Consider the following 17,403-nt stretch of genomic DNA (forward strand, 5'->3'; position numbering starts at 1 on the left):
AGACCTGCTAGTTCTATAAGGAGCTGGACGCTATCCTTGGTGGCAATCCCACCTCCACTGCCATGGATACTTCGGTGGGCCTGGAGGTGGTGGAAAGGGGACCTAACCTGGGGGACGAAATCATTGATGAAGAGGTGAAGTTAGACAACAATGTGGAGCTCCCGGCAGGGTCGCCCGGTGGGGCAGGCAGCCAGGAACTGTTCTCCACTCCGGAGGCGTCTAGCCAGTCTCAGCAGTTGCTCTCCGACGAGCAAGAAGCAGGAGAGGAGATGCCTGGTAAGTGGCTGTGGTTTGTGTTGTGCAGAGGTGGGTTCGGGGTATAGAAATGTGGGAGGCTGGTTGTGTTTCCATGAGCTGGACATTTCCTGTGTAGCTAATCAGTATGGCAGAACAGGGTGTTGATGCACAGCGAGATCTCATGGGAATCTTCCAGAGAGATCTCTAGGAAAGTTTCCTGGAGGTACTCGGCAATTGTCTGCCGAAGATTTCTTGGAAGAGCTGCTTTCTTCCTTGGCCCATTGTCGGAAACTTTCCCGTGCCATTTGGCAATCACTTGTGCAGGGACCAAAGTGGCACAAAGGCAAGCAGCAGCATCGGGATCAGGGTAGACGCCACAAGCATGTAGTAGATGTTTCAATACTGAGCGAGAACTTAACAATTGTGCTTCTGTACATTGTTCCCTGTGCTTCAGCAGATCTGGCTTTGAGGAACACTCCACATACACTGGCCGAGCATCTCTGCCAGATAAGAAAGCACCCAAGACGAAGCAAAGACAACATGATCCGGGAGGTACTGCACTTCTCCAAAGCAGAGAAAGGGGAACACAAGGAGTGGAAGGAGGCCGAAAGCTAGGACAGAAAAGAAAATCAGGAGTTTAAGGATGCTACTGAGCAGATGATTAAAGTCGTGGAGGAGCAAACACAGATGCTAAAGTCCTTAATAATGCTCCAGACTGAGCAGATGCATGCCTGCCTTCCCCTGCAGCACACTCAGAACTCTTTTCCATGCCTCCCCTGCCCCTGACTCCGCCCTCAGAGTCCCTGCTGCTTTCCGGGACTTCTCGGTTTTCCCTTCACTCCACCCCCTCAGACAACTTTTAAAATCATTGCTGAACCTACACATAGCTCTGAAAGTCTGCCCTTCCCTGGTACCTCCTTTCCCACCAAGCATTTTTGTGTGTCTGTGTTGTTTCTTGTGCAATAAAAACAGTTTTTGAACGGTAACTCATCTTTATTTGTTTTCTACAAATTGAGATAGCAGGCACTAACAAGACACACATAGACAGTTTAATCATTTGCTTACTGGAATGTAAGGCCCCAAATTTCAGCGTTACTTCCTATGAAAACTACATGCAATGTAACATCGCAGCACCAATCACAGAGAAATTGCTTCTCATTTTTATTAGTGCTTCTTATTTTCAAAGTGTTGCCTCAAAGCCTCCCTGATTCAAATTGCTCCCCTCTGGGCCCCTCTGATAACCCTGGTATCTGGCTGTTCAAAATCAGCAGCCAAGCGGTTTGCCTCAACACTCCACCCCTGAGCAAACCTTTCACCCTTAGCTTCACAAAGATTATGCAGAGCACAGCAGGCAGCTATGACCATGGGGATATTATCCTCATTGAGGTCTAACCTGCCATAAAGGCATTGCCAGCGTGCCTTCAACCTGCCAAAGGCACATTCCACTGTCATCTGGCACCTACTAAGCCTGTTGTTGAACTGCTCCTTACTGCTGTGCAGGTTTCCCGTGTAAGGTTTCATGAGCCAGTGCTGTAAGAGATATGCCAGGTCTCCCAGGATCACTATGGACATTTCAATATCCCCCACTGTAAGCTTCTGGTCTGGAAAGAAAGTCCTCACTTTTAGCTTTCGATACAGGCCAGTGTTCCTGAAGATGCGTGTGTCATGCACTCTCAGACTATCCCGCATTGATGTCAGTGAAACGCCCACGGTGATCCACAAGCGCCTGCAACACCATAGAGAAGTACCCTTTCCTACTGATGTACTCTGTTGCAAGGTGGTCTGGTGACAAAATTGGAGTATGAGTGCCGTCTATCATCCCTCCACGTTAGGGAAACCCATTTCTGCAAACCATTCACTATTTCACGCACATTTCCCAGAGTCACGGTCCTTCATAGCAAGATGCGATTAATTGCCCTGCACACTTGCATTAACACAGCCTCAGTGGTCAACTTCCCCACTCCAAATTGATTTGTGACCGACCAGCTGAAGTCTGGAGTTGCCAGCTTCCATGCAGCGATTGCCACACACTTCTCTACCAATAGGGCAGCTCTCACTTTGGTGTCCTTGTGCCATAGTGCTGGGGCGAACTCTGAAAATAGGTCCAGGAAGGTGGCTTTCTGCATCTGAAAGTTCTGTAGCCACATCTCGTCATCCCTCACCTGCATGACGATATGATCCCACCAGTCAGTGTTTGTTTCCTGAGCCCAAAAGTGTCTACCCTATGCAGCTGTTCTGTGAATGCCAAAAGCAATCTAAAGTTGCTCCTATCCATATCACACAGCATGTCAGGCAACTGGGATTCTTCTTCAGTTAGGAACTTTCCGATTAACTGCACTGCCATCCGCAATGTCTTCATGACAGTTATCAGAGCATAGGAGAGCAGAGCAGGATCCTTCCCTTCTCACAAAGATGCCGGGGTGCACAGCAAACAAAGGCTGTTGAAAAATGCCACAAAAGAAAGCCAGAAGCCCATTGAATGCTGGGACAGAAAACAATGCATCATGGGACACTGAGCCTAGTCCCAAGATGTGCTGGGATATGCTCCACCTTCCCACAAGACCTGGCGACATAAGGTGTTGAGCTGGACTGTGGGATAGGTACCCACAGTGCATTGCTCACACTGTCGATGATAGTGTCCCAACTGTGGACACACTCTGCTGACAGAGGGAGTGAGTGTGAACATGCAATACCAATTTTTATTATAGTACTTTTTGAGTGTTGACATAACTTTTGTTGACAAAACTGTAGCGTAGACAAGGGCTGAGTCCCCTGCATTGTCTCTTCAACATCCCCCACCCCCTACAGTGGGATTCCTGTTTCACAGACTCATCTAATGACTCCTAGATCCTTAATTTAATCACCCACCCTTTCTTATCATAATCACCCTGCCTCTGTTTGTAAACAAAATATTGACTTCCCGTCCCAGGGGCACAAGCTGGGAGCAGCAGCTCTCCGCTGCAGAACTCACATTCCACACTGATGCCATGCTGTAGATAAGAGCGACATTTGGGAGGGCACCTCCTATACAAAACTTGGGGGTGGTGCAGAAGCCCCCCAACCATCCCTAAATGGCAACCCTGTTTCTTGCCCACTTATTCCATCTTCACTTTACAACCAACAAATGTCGAGAGTCTTGACCAAATTTATTTTCCCCATACAAATATGCCTTTAGGTTTTTTTGTTTAATTACAAAGGTGGTGCAAATCAATGTAATTAGGTTAGTTAAGGTACTATAGGTAGATAAGGGAGGGAAAACCCTACTTACTGCAGCTTTGCCAGGAATATTAAGTTGTCCTACTTTGGGTGTAGCATAAGTATGAAAATCCTTCAAGCCAGTATGTGGCCTGAGCAGTAATAGTTAGCAATTATACAGTGCTACACACCTTCAGAATTCCATAAAAACATCAATTAACCTTCACATTAACTTTGTGAAGCAATATTAATCAAATCATTTCTCTTCAATTTACTGATGGTGAAACAGGTACAGAGAGGTAAGGACACTGTCTCTGGTTACAAAGCGAGGCAGTGTCAGAGCCAGGATTAGAACCCTGAGACCTACCTGCAGATGCCAGACCACAGAAGTGCCATAATAGTATAAATTAATATTTTAAAATCAGAAAATACTAATAAATGGGCTTTGCAGTACAAGGCCAATAATTATTAGTATTTCTTGTCTAAAATAAAAAGCTCAGAAAAAATCAAAGCCATATACTTGTTCCCAAATTCAACTCATAAAGTGGACATGGGTGTGGAGGAATAGTGAATTAGGTGCTCACACATTGCACTGAAATGGTTTGACTATTTTGTTTCAAAACTGTGCTTTGTTTAGAAATTTAGCTTTTCTTTTTTTTTTTAAAAAGGGTAAAAAACCCCACCCAAAATTATATATTTTGATTCAAAACAAATCATCATCTTCAAATTTTTTGTTTTGGTGAGAAATTTTTTTTAAAAAATCAGTTTTGCTTCAAAACAACCAATTTTGTTTTCAGATTTCCCATTTTGGACCTGAATCAAAAAATAAATAAATAAAAATCAGTTATTTGCTCAGTTCTAATTGGGCCCTCATTTTCTTTCCCCGTTGAAATTTCCGTCTTTCTTTTATTTCACTTTATTACCTGTTCAACAACTATGAACAGAAAGCTGTTCAGTATTCTGATTGGACAAGTGAGGTAATCTATGTCTCCCAACCACCTGTAGCCAGAGTTCTAAAAATTATTCCTGTCGCAAATCTACAATTCCAAAGTCTCCTATTCTTTTCTTGTTTTCGCAGGTGCTTTTTTGTAAAGATGGAACTTAACAGGATCTCCTTTTCCTTCCTGGGCATCCTGGGAGCTATATGCATGATTCCCGTTAGCATTAATAATTGGTACCAAGGTGAATATCCTACATTCAGGGCGTGGGGGGGAGAGAAGGGGGGGAACTAGGTAAATAGGATGATGTCAAAGGGCTTGAAGGTAGACATAAACCTGTCCTCAACTCTGGTGAATGCTCCCAGTGTAGAGAGCTCCTATGTCAGGCACAGAGCTGCTTTAACTGCTCTGTGTTGCCTCTTATTTTGCACTGAGTAAGAGGCTGGCCACAGTTGGAGAGTTTTGAGGTGTGTTGTGGGGAAGCATGACCAGGGCCACACCTCTCAAACCTACCTCATTTTGAGGGACATCACTCATGTGAGTTCCCATATTTCTCACTTTCTACACAAATATGAGTTCTCTCAACTATTCTCATTGAAAATTACTTTCATCAGTAGTACAGAATTGCACACATCCTATAATATTAAAAAACTTCTCTCTTCTCCCCAATCCAGCCCCCAGGTTTGCCTTATCTTCCTGTTATGTTTTGTCTTCTAGAATATGAGTTCTTTTGTGTGTCATTTCTGATGTGTGTGTACAGTGCCTCGCACAATGGAGAATAAGTTTGTTGTGGCCTTTAGGCGCTACTATAATATAAATGTTAATATTAATAATAATAATAAGAAGAAGAATCTATAGATGTAGAAGGCTGGAAGGAAACTTAAGAGATCACGTAGTCTCTTACCCTGTGCTGAGGAAGAAAGAATGATCTGCACTACAGGATTTTAAATTCCCTCCATGAATAGTTTGTGTCCTCCTCATTTTGTCTCTGTCATACATTGTGTCCCATGTTTGGGCCTTAGCTGGTCAACAGTGGTATGGCTAATGCAGATGCTTAAGAGGCCCTTGCAAGAGGGACATGAGTTAGGGCTGCCCTAGTTTGTGCTGTGCTAAGGTTGCACTGATCCCCACATCCCCTGAATAGGGCATGGATCTGACCTCAGTGCTTTTCACCTTGTGATATCATTTACACATGTGCAAAGTGACTGCAAAGCAAAAACGTCAAATGCTACTAAATTAGAAGCAGCAGATTGCAGCAAGGAAAGAGGCAGCATCAGCTTTTGTGTGGAGGAAGCAGGCTCCTTAGGCTGTGCAGAGCAAAGATGGAGAAGGTTCTCGAAGCACAAAAGGAGAACAATACAAAGATAAAATCAGGGGCAAGAATAAAGGATCTGTGGGGGGCTGTGACAGTCTGTACCCCTACGTTTACCCCTTTTACAAGATGATGATACATTTTGTACAAAGTAGGCCTGGTGAGGTATTGTTTGAAAACTCAGAATTTGCTGATCATGATTGTCCTGGTAAAATATGTACGGCAACACTGTATATAAAGTTATAAGATCCCTCTGTATGGTGTTAATGAGACATGTTCCAAGTCAGGGGAGCAACCACAAACCAGTTCCTCTAAGACAAAATGAAAGCGGATGCCTCAGCCAGGTTAAGTGGTCATTCTTTGGCAGGCAAGAGGGTGTGGGAAAAACCCTACATCTTGACAAAGAAACATCTTGGGGTTCCCACCCACACAGACTTTCTGTCTCCTGAACCTCAGCTGGAGATGATTCTTATAGTAAAAGAAGGGAGAGCATACACCCCAAATGATCTCCCCTTTCTCTCTACCCTTGGCATGGACAACAATGGAAGAACAAAGGAAGCAGCACTAGACTGCGAGAGGGATCCTGACTGAAAGAAATTCAGCCAGTAAGGCTGTTGAAATATGTGGTGAGAGAGACCTTTGCTTTGAATTTACTTTAGCTTGTTAAGTTAGGCACTTAGTTGCATTTTACTTTTATTTTCTTGTAACCAATTCTGACTTTTATGCCTCATTACTGGTAATCACTTAAAATCTATCCTTCTGTAGTTAATAAAACTTTTTTTATTGAGTTATCTAAACCAGTGTGTTGGATTGAAGTGTTTGGGAAACCCCATTTGGGATAACAGGATTTGTGTAGATAGTTTTCTATTAATAAAATGATAGACTTTATATGAGTTTGTATTGTCCCGGAGAGAGCTGGATAGTACATGACATACATTTCTAGCGTAAGTCTGGGACTGGGAATTTGCTGGTGTAATTCAAGAGTGGCTGGCTATATCGCTCATATAATACAACTGGGAGTAACTTACATGCTGGAGGCTGTGAGAGCAGACCAGGAGTGATAGCTCTGACTGCAAAGTCAGGGAAAAGGCAGCCCAGGTTGGAGAATAGAAGGGACACAGCTGTTCTGGGTCTGGCAAGATAGGGGTTTAGGGGGATCCTGCATATTGGCTGGTCCTTTGGGGAGCTGTCTCCCAACCCCAAAACTGTACATATGCAAAAAATCCAGCTCCCTTTTTAGGGTTATCTTGTGTTTCCCCCTTCCAAACACTGAGTCCTTTCCAGCCCTCTTTTCCAAGAAGGCTGTGATCTGTGCTAAGTGTGTTTCCCCTTTGATTAGATGCACCTTTCCCCAGTAGCTTTTTCATAACTGTTTTCTGTATCTCACCAGCCTGGGGAAAAACACCCTGCCCCATTAGTTGCGTCATTTGCATTCTCACAAACCACCACCTGACAATTTTCTGGTCTCAACTCCTCTGCTATCACAGACGTTGGAGCTGCATCTTGATTTAGAGACACAGTTAACATTCCGAAAGCCTATCAGGAACAGCATCCTGAAAAGCAGGGACCTGAATTAAGGTACCCTCGGTCACTCCTTTTTCTGTCCCCAAGAAGTCAGCAGTGTGACTGATCACCTCCAGGAGGTAAGTTATCCAGTTCTTTCTCCAAACCTGGGTCACAGGATGAATGCCTGGGTTCACAGATGCTGAATCAACCATTCTGTCCTGGGCATCCTCTCCCAAGTGACCAGTGAAGAGACATTCCCGTCACTTCCCCAGTTTCCCCGTCTGGATCGCCCTCTAAGACATGCCCTTCTATGTTCTTTAGAGTGGGATCTATCCCCTGTTCAGCTGTGAAGGGTTCACAGCTAACAGCCTGGACAGTTTTCTCACTGACAGATGCTACACCCCGCTCCCTTCCAGGGGTGGTGTGGCCTCCAGCTTCAGTGCAGAGGCTGGTCTCAACCACTCCTACACACCTAGAAGCATGCTGCTTCCCCCTGCTGTAGAGTTAAAGGAACCATCATCCACCTCAGTGATTTCTAAGATTCCATCACCCTTCTCTGGGCTCCCCTCTGGGACACATCTCCCTGTGCTCTTTAGAGTGGGGTCTATCTTTTGCTCATCTGCAAAACCCTGGCAGCTACCAACTGGGACAGCATCTTCAGTCACAGGCGACATTTCCCCTGCCCCTGATCCCAAGGATATTCTGTATTCCTTGGGCGTGAAGGAGCTCGTTCCAGCCCTTCCCCTACCTGAAAGCAGAAGAATCAAAGAAACTTTCTCCATTCCCCTCAGCAGCTCCTGGGGCTTCGACCCCTCCCCCTGGGAACCCAATATATTATTCCTTCTTGCTATGGGTCACCACACTAACAGTCTTCTTAGCCTTGTGGAAGAAACCATTTCCCACTAACATGTCAGCCGGTATGCCCTCCATTGGGGGTAATGGTAACAATCAGATTGCTTTCCAGACCTTCCCACACCACATGAATTTTAGCTAGTGGTACGGAGAATCTGGTTTCACTCACTCCCACAGTCTCTGCCATTTGGCCTTTGGGACCATGCTCTGTTTAACCAGAGAGGCCTGGGCCCCTGTATCTTTCCACCCCACATCTTCTCTGCCATTAATTCTGACAATTTTAATGTGGCTCCACATCTGGTTCACAGGAGCCAGTCCCCACAAAACTTGCTAGGTAAAATGTGGGTGTTCCTGCCTGGTTCTCCTCTGGGGCCTCTGGACTGAAGACAGACGCACTAACATGGGCTATTGGTGGCTTATTTTCCTTCAGCTTGGGACCTTTATTCTTCAGGTGCTCAGTGGAGTTACAGAGGTAGCACCTTCTGGGCTCCTCTGTTTTGACAGGAGGTTTGGGATAGGATTTACCAGTAACGGGATGTCATAAATATAAAGGGAAGGGTAAACCTCTTTGAAATCCCTCCTGGCCAGGGGAAAGCTCCTCTCACCTGTAAAGGGTTAAGAAGCTAAAGGTAACCTCGCTGGCACCTGACCAAAATGACCAATGAGGAGACAAGATACTTTCAAAAGCTGGGAGGAGGGAGAGAAACAAAGGGTCTGTGTCTGTCTGTATGCTGGGTCTTTGCCGGGGATAGACCAGGAATGGAGTCTTAGAACTTTTAGTAAGTAATCTAGCTAGGTATGTGTTAGATTATGATTTCTTTAAATGGCTGAGAAAAGAACTGTGCTGAATAGAATAACTATTTCTGTCTGTGTATCTTTTTTGTAACTTAAGGTTTTGCCTAGAGGGGTTCTCTGTGTTTTTGAATCTAATTACCCTGTAAGATATCTACCATCCTGATTTTACAGGGGGGATTTCTTTACTGCTATTTACTTCTATTTTTTATTAAAAGTCTTCTTGTAAAACACTGAATGCTTTTTCATTGTTCTCAGATCCAAAGGTTTGGGTATGTGGTCACCTATGCAAATTGGTGAGGCTTTTTATCCAACATTCCCCAGGAAAGCGGGGGGTGCAAGTGTTGGGAGGATTGTTCATTGTTCTTAAGATCCAAGGGTCTGGGTCTGTAGTCACCTAGGCAAATTGGTGAGGCTTTTTACCAAACCTTGTCCAGGAAGTGGGGTGCAAGGTTTTGGGAAGTATTTTGGGGGGAAGGACGCATCCAAACAGCTCTTCCCCAGTAACCAGTATTAGTTTGGTGGTGGTAGCGGCCAGTCCAAGGATAACGGGTGTAATATTTTGTACCTTGGGGAAGTTTTGACCTAAGCTAGTAAAGATAAGCTTAGGAGGTTTTTTTTCATGCAGGTCCCCACATCTGTACCCTAGAGTTCAGAGTGGGGGAGGAACCTTGACACGGGATGTTTTTGGGGAAGAGAATTTCTGGGCTCCCAACCCCCTTATTTCTTGCTAGGGATGAAACAGGATCCTCCCTTCCCACCAGGTTTAAACCCCTCTTTTGATGGATTGCTGTCAACAGATGCCTGGGTCTATTCAAAGGCATCAGCTAGAGATGCCATCTCATCCAGAGTCTCTACATTTTTGTCCCATAGGAACTGCTTTACATCTGCCTTACATGTGCTTAGGAAATGCTCTTGAGCAACAAGATCCAACATTCCTTCAAAGCTTGCCACTCCTTTGCCCCTCCCCCATTTTCCGATCAAATTTTCAAATTTGTTTACGTATTCCCCATTACTAATACCCCTCTTAAGAGTCCTAAATTTGGCTATATATGTTTCAGGGGTAAATCTGAAACCTTTGCAAAACAGTATTTTTAAATTTACAAGAGTCTAACGCATCGTCAATGGGCATTTCACTGAATACATTTAGAGCTTTACCAGTTAATTTTGCCATCGGGGTAGGAACTCTTTTGGCATCAGGGATTTTGTGCACTGCACACAGCCTTTCAAAGCTAGTCAGATATTCAGTAATATCATCTGCCTTGTTGTATGCAGGACATAAATGGCCCTAATTATGGATTTTTGGAGTGACAGGATTCATTGGGTCAGTGATTTCTGGTTCTGTTTCTCTAGCAGGTCCACTTGGTGTCTTTGTGCTCTCTCTCTCTTTCCTCCCACTCTCTTTGATTCTCCTTTATCTCCAGTTCTTTCAGCTCCAAGATTCTCTGGTGCTCTCTCTCTTTTTCTGCCACCTGCAGTCTGAACAGCTCCAGTTTCACAATGGCTTCACTGCTTTCACTCTCTTTTCTTTTCTGTCCCTACTTCCCTTTCCAAAAATAAGCAAACAGAATATAACAAACTGATAAACTCCTCTTGACCATCCTTAGCACTACACTTGAAGCCTCACTTAAAATCTCTATCACAGTGTATGAAGTGCCAAATTCACTCAGTACAACAAGTTGTGCAGTTCATCCTGCTTGCTGCACCACTGTGGCAGGATCCCCAGATGGAACCTGGGACTGTGGAACCACTGTGCCCCTTTACTCACTAATCTGGTTGTCTCTCACAATGCCTTATTGGTGAGAAGCAGAAAACCCCTCTAGATGCTGTTACCACTCACTACAACTGCATGTGGAGCCCCACATCCAGCCAAATTGCATGAATGCTCCCAGAGCCACTCACGAATCATACAGAGAAAAACACCAGTCTAATCCCACCAGCTCCCAGCCTTGTATCACTGGAAAGTGATACAAGACCCTTTCTTGAGCAAAGCAAGTTTATTAATTGATTCACCACATACACCAGCCTTCGCAAACTGAGCAGATTTACCAAACACTTCAGTCAAACTCACTGGTAAGGATAAACATTAGAATAAATGTATTGATTACAAAAGATGGATTATAAGTAATAGGCAAAAGTCAGAGTAGGTACCGAAGGAAAATAGAAGGTAAGCATGGTGTCTAAATTCTCAGCCTTAATAGAGTAGGCAGTATCTGGGCTAAGCCGTTTTTCTCACCCCACTGGATACTTGTAGGTTGGTTACAGTGTTTCATATGCAAGCTCTCCCTCTTAGCCTGGGGACCAGTCTCCTCAGTTCCAGTGTTCTCGTTTCTTTCAGTGTGGGTAGGGAGAAAAGAAAGGACCAACCATGAGGCCTCTGTCCCCTATTTCATATGGCATGTTTGGTGGGCATTGCCGAGTCACCCCAGGCAAGGTTGAGCAATTCCCCTGGTGTGGCCTTGTGCAAGTGAGTCACTGAATTGTAACTTCCTTGCTGGACAATGGCTGTTGATGTTTTTTTGACACCCGTGCAGGCATCGGTTACCTCCCTAATTGTTGCTTCTTGGGATCTAATATCTGGTCGATTCCCTAACTCACAGCATATTTTAGTGACAACCATACAACACAATCTCATAACCTCATATGCACTAAAGATATACATATTTAGATAGACCAGTGAGTTTCAGCAGATCATAACCTTTCCCATGACATGCTTTAGATGAAATATCACAGTTTATATATAAATGATTAATACTGGGGTTACAAGGCAGTCCCCCGAGGTATAGAGTGTCACACCCACACAATATACCTTTGAGGATCCTAGGTCCTACACATGCCTTTCACAATGTGTGGTGCACCTCATCCAGTTCATGAAATGCACCCACAACAAATATGTAGGTGAAACCAGAGAATCACTGCTCTCAACTGAACTCACACAGAAAAATGATAAAAGACAAAAACACTGTATCACCTGCGGGTGAATGTTTTTCACAAAATGATCACTGCATATCTGACATCCCATGCTCAAAGAAAACCTGCACAAAAGATGAGCCTGGCAGCTTAAATATATAACTTTGCTAAACACTGAAAATCATAGACTCAGTAGACACACTGGTTTTATGTCTCATTACAGCAATCTGCAACCCATTAACTCTCCTTTTTCCTATGACTGCAGAGGTGTTAATTGCCCACTTTGTCCTGAATGGTCTCTTGTAACCTCTGTTAACTCCTTATGCTAAAAATCTGTTCCACCTGTATTTAGCTGTGCCACTCAGATTACCGTCCCCAGACCTGAAGAAGAACTCTGTGTAGCTCGAAAGCTTGTCTCTTTTACCTACAGAAGTTGGTCTAGTAGTAAAAGATATTACCTATCCCACCTTGTGTCTCTCATAGCCTGGGACCAACACAGCTACAGCAACACTGAAATCAACTACAGAGTGACGGTCATTCTCTTTCTGGCCCAATAAATATTTAATTAAAAGTAGAATGGCTTCAACAAGAGAAATTGAGAGAGACCCACATCAGAATATCCCATTGTTCAGTAGTTACATTACTCACCTGAGAGATGGCAGATTCCTGTTCAAATCCTTTCTCCGTATCAGGCAGAGGGGGGACTTGAACCTTCTCTCCCACACCCTGGGTGAGTTCCTCAACCGCTGGTCTAAAAGTTAGGAGAGAGGCGGTTTCCTCCCCCAGGGTAGTTGGTGTGGAGTTAAGCATGCCCTGAGCACACCTACCACATCAGGCCCCTCAGGAAAGCTAGGCAGAGGAACACCTATCTTTCCCTGGTTTGTGGCTCATGCTGGGGCTTAGGTATAAGACAGCAATTCACATGCCTAGAGTGAGGCAGCAGTGCACGTGCCTGGAAGCAGAAATGTAGGTGCCATGGGGACTTTTACAGCAAAAATTTAGGTGCTGTGTAAATTTAGGTGCTTCGTTCCCTTTCTCTTACAGCCAACGGGGGTTTGAGGGAATGCTATGGTGCCTAAAACTGAGACTTGGGCATCTAAATCTGGGATCTAGGCACCTAAGTCCCTTTGAGCACCTTTTGTCTCTATCCTCGCCTTCCCACTTGGAATCTCTAACCCCGCCCTTCACCAGAGCCCCGCTTCCTCTCCCCCCCCCCATGCTGGTGGTCGCTGGTAAAAAGGACCTCTGCCATCTTCTACTCCCCTGGGTAAGCTACTTAACTGCCATTCCACAGCCAGCTGGGGCAGGGCCTACAGTGGGAGCTGGACTGATCAGCAAATAGAGAGCTGGGCAAGCCAGTCACTTCACTATCAGCTGCTTTTCAGCTCCCAAGCAGTAGTGCATGATTTCTGCAGCAAGGGTGGAGGTTTAATAGCTTTCCCTAACACCTGATGGTTCTCCCTTCTCCCCTCCAGTGTCCCCCGCTTCTTCTCCTCTTCTGTCCTGCGACAGTAATAAGAGTGATGTTGCGGGTAAAAATAAATGAATGATTGTGAGGTGCTCGGATATTACTGTAAAAGGGATAACAGAAGTACCTAAGATAGACAGATTCTCTTTCAAGGGAGGATCAACATTTTTATAGCAACATGTCCTCATTTATTAGAATACTTCAATCAGTGACTGAAGAAGCTACCATGTACAAGTTAAGAGCAAACAGAAATGGTCCTTTATCAGTGGGTTGAAGTTTTGCACCTTTTAATTTCTAATTGACCTGACTTCAATCAAGTAATCAACAGTTTTTAATATGGTGTCTAAAGCAAGCACCTGAGACACTCCAGCAAGTAGTAAAGAACAGGAAGTTCATTAAAAATACAATCAAATCACCAGCTCTTTAGTTATCTTTTAAACGTCTTGTTAACCCTTTATAACATTTGCATTACACTGAAGGACGTAAAGCTGATACTCTCAAAGTTGGTTGGAGCAAGATGAGACCTAGTTTGGTTTCCTTATATTCAGCTGCTAAATCCAGGCAATTCTATTTCCTTTTCGCAAAGCAACTACTCCAGTCCAACCTAACCCTGTGCCCTAGAAGGACAAGCCTAGGGATCTGTCTCAGCATCCTGCTCTCCTTCCTCCCTCCCTCCCCTGAGATGGGAATTAGCAGCAGCAAGGATTTGGAAAAGATCTAGACCCTCACATCTCCTTCCCTACATCTGCTGCTGCCAGTGAGGGTGCACAGGATAAATTCAAGGCCTTTCTTCATTGTTTCGGAACAATGAACATTCTGATCATTATCTGGTTGTCAGTTTCACCTTAATTATGTTCCTCTTCCACCACATCCATGGCTCGCTAACTGGTTTGTCTCAGCCTACCATACATCTGATCCTTCTCCTCCCCTGGGTTTCTCTTTTTCTTTTTCCTCCTCCCATCTTCCCACACAATTACAGCCATAGTCTCTTCTCCTTCCCCTCACCACTTCAACTCACCCCAAAATCAGTAATGTTTTATAACATATCAGAACACACTTAAAGAAACCCCTTCACTTAAAAATCAGTTCAGATGGCTCCATACCTGTCTAAGCCAAGTCTGTAACCTTTGTCCTCTTCGTTTCCTTCCTCTTTTTTTCCTTGTATCTGCTTGTTGTTTCAGCTCTTTATATAGACCATAAATTCTCTAAGGTGAGAATTTTTCCCCTACACATTCTATACAGCATCTAACACATTTTTGGTGTTAATTAATAAAAATAAAATTCTTTGGGTCTCACTATTTCAGGGGTAGAAATAAAGTTGATGGTGCAGTAAGCGTAACATGTGAGCTTTTTCCCATTCAGAGAAAGGATGCTTCAAATCTTGTTTTGGGCACAATTAAAATGAATGTAATGTCTCATCTAGTCCCTGGTGGATGGTTTTTCATATCAGAAAACAATCAGAAATTTAGGAACACTCGCCCATCTCTACTTAAGGTGAAGTTCTACTTTTCCAAAGGTGTTTAAGTAAAAAAAGGGGCACTTTTTTACTTTGCAGACCTGCTCCCTGGGTATGTGTACATTACAATCAGAGGTGTGACTGCAGCACACGTAGACCACGTCTACATTTGTGGTAGCATGTAGAGTACATGTAGCTACATGCTGCAGTTAAAGGTAGGCTGTGTCCACACTAGCTGCAGGGTGTGTAGCTACACGTGGCAGTGAAAGGCCCAGGTGGGGGGAAAGGCTCAAGTAACTCCTCACTGCTGGAGCCTTTCACTGCAGCAAGGAAATGTTCTTGCAACTGCCAGATCCTTTCCCCACTGCCTCTTCCTCCTCCCACCAGAGCTCTCCCTCATTGCTGGAGCCTTTCCCCAGTGCAGCAGTACTTAAATTTGTGGCTGAACTCCTTGAGGGAGAATTGTATGTCTTCTGCTCTGTTTTACCTACATTCTGCCACATATTTCATGTTATAGCAGTCTTGGATGATGACCCAGCACACGTTGTTCGTTTTAAGCAGACTTTCACTGCAGATTTCAAAAAAAAAAAAAAAGTAGGTGCCAATGCGAGATTTCTAATGATAGCTACAGCACTCAACCCAAGGCTTTAGAATCTGAAGGTTCTTCCAAAATCTGAGAGGGATGAGGTGTAGAGCAAACTTTCAGAAGTTTTGAAAGAGCAACACTCTGATACGGAAACTACAGAACCCAAACTACCAAAAAAGAAAATCAACCTTTCTGCTGGTGGCATGTGACTCAAATGAAGAAAATAAACATGCGTCAGTACACACTGCTTTGGATGGTTATTGAGCAGAACCCGTTATCAGCATTGAAGCATCTCCTTTGGAATCACAGGTGGTTGAAGCATGAAGAGACATATTAATCTTTAGTACATCTGGCACATAAATATCTTGCAACACCGGCTACAACAGTGCCATGAGAATGCCTATTCTCACTTTCAGATGACATTGTAAACAAGAAGCGGGCAGCATTATCTCCTGAAAATGTAAACAATCTTGTTTGTCTGAGCAATTGGCTGAACAAGTAGTAGGCCTGAGTGAACTTGTAGGCTCTAAAGTTTTACAATGTTTTATTTTTGAATGCAGGTTTTTTTGTACATAATTTTATACTTGTAAGTTCAACTTTCATGATAAAGAGGTTACATGACAATACTTTTATTCGGTAAATTGAAAAATACTATTTCTTTCATTTTTTATAGTGCAAATATTTATAATCAAAAATAAATATAAAGTGATCACTGTACACTTTGTATTCTGTGTTGTAACTGAAATCAATATATTTGAAAATGTAGAAAATATCCAAAACTATTTAAATCAATGGTATTCTATTATTGTTTAACAGTGTGATTAATCAGGATTAATTTTTTAATCACGTGATTAATTGCAATTAAATTATTCTCCTGTATGTTCATAGTGTACAAACAGAACAAAAATTGATAAAAACTAGGGCTATCAAGTGATTAAAAAAATTAAATACATTGGGCTTGCACAGGCCACTGGGGCCATAAAAGAAAGACAATAGGATTTCATAACAATAGATGTAAATGAAGGACTAATCTGATCTATAGAACCTTTTGCTGGTGATGATGTGTGGGAAAGAAAGAGTCCAGCTTGATTCTTAGAACCAAGGTTAAGTTTTGCCTTGTCTACACATAAAATTGTACCACTTTAACTGTATCAGTACAGCTAAAGCAGTACAAGGCCACCTAGCGTTGACTCAGTTACCTTGGTCATGGCACCTTTATACTGGTATAACATCCGTACTAGGGGTTGGCCAGTTTTCCAAAACTTCAGTTTTTTGTTGGTCTGTGGAAATTTCTTCTGCACTTATCGCGTATCCCAGGTATGTTGTTATCTTCTTTTGAAACAGTTCACACTTCTTTGGAATCAGCTTCAAATTAACTTCATTAAGCCCGTCACAGACCATTTACAAATGCATCACTTCTTGTTCAAAATCCTTAGCACGCACCAATATGTTGTCTAGATATAGAAAACAAGTGGAAGGGAGCATACCATGAAAAATCCTGTCCATATGCCTTTCAAACACTGCATTACATAGGCCAAATGGCATCTCCTCAAATTGCCTTGATGTAAATGCCATTTTCTCCTTGTCCATAGGGTCCACTTGCACCTGCCACTACCCACTTTCGAGGTCCAATGTGGAAAACCAAACTGACCCTGCCACAGCATCCAGTGTATCATCTATCCTTGGCAAAGGATACAAATCTTTCAAGACGGCTTCATTCAGCTTTTGAGTGCTGCTATCCTTTTTCTTTACCAGTATTATGAGCAAGGCCCAAGGGCTGACTGAAGATTCAACTCTACCTTCATGTTGCATTTCTTCAGTAACTCTTAAAGTTTCTCCCCTCTTGTCAACTGATAACCAGTAAGGTGTCTGTTTTACCAGTCTGGCTTCCCTAGTGTCAATCTTGTGTGGTATCAGCACAGTTTGCTCTACGTCAATATTGGACTGGGAAAGCAATCTCTAATTTTCCCTCAGAAAGTGTTTTAAACTACTCTGCTGTTGTGCTTTTAAATGTACAGCACTGCACTGGAACAGTTCAAGAAGGAATTCTAAGAACACTGCTTTGCTCCCTTCCTCCGCTGAGTCCTTTTCTGCATTGGACACTACCAAACTCTCCAGCTCACTAGCCTGAACAAAACAACTTTGGTATAC

Source organism: Lepidochelys kempii, chromosome 1 (genome assembly GCF_965140265.1).
Source record: "Lepidochelys kempii isolate rLepKem1 chromosome 1, rLepKem1.hap2, whole genome shotgun sequence".
Lineage (NCBI taxonomy): Eukaryota > Metazoa > Chordata > Testudines > Cheloniidae > Lepidochelys > Lepidochelys kempii.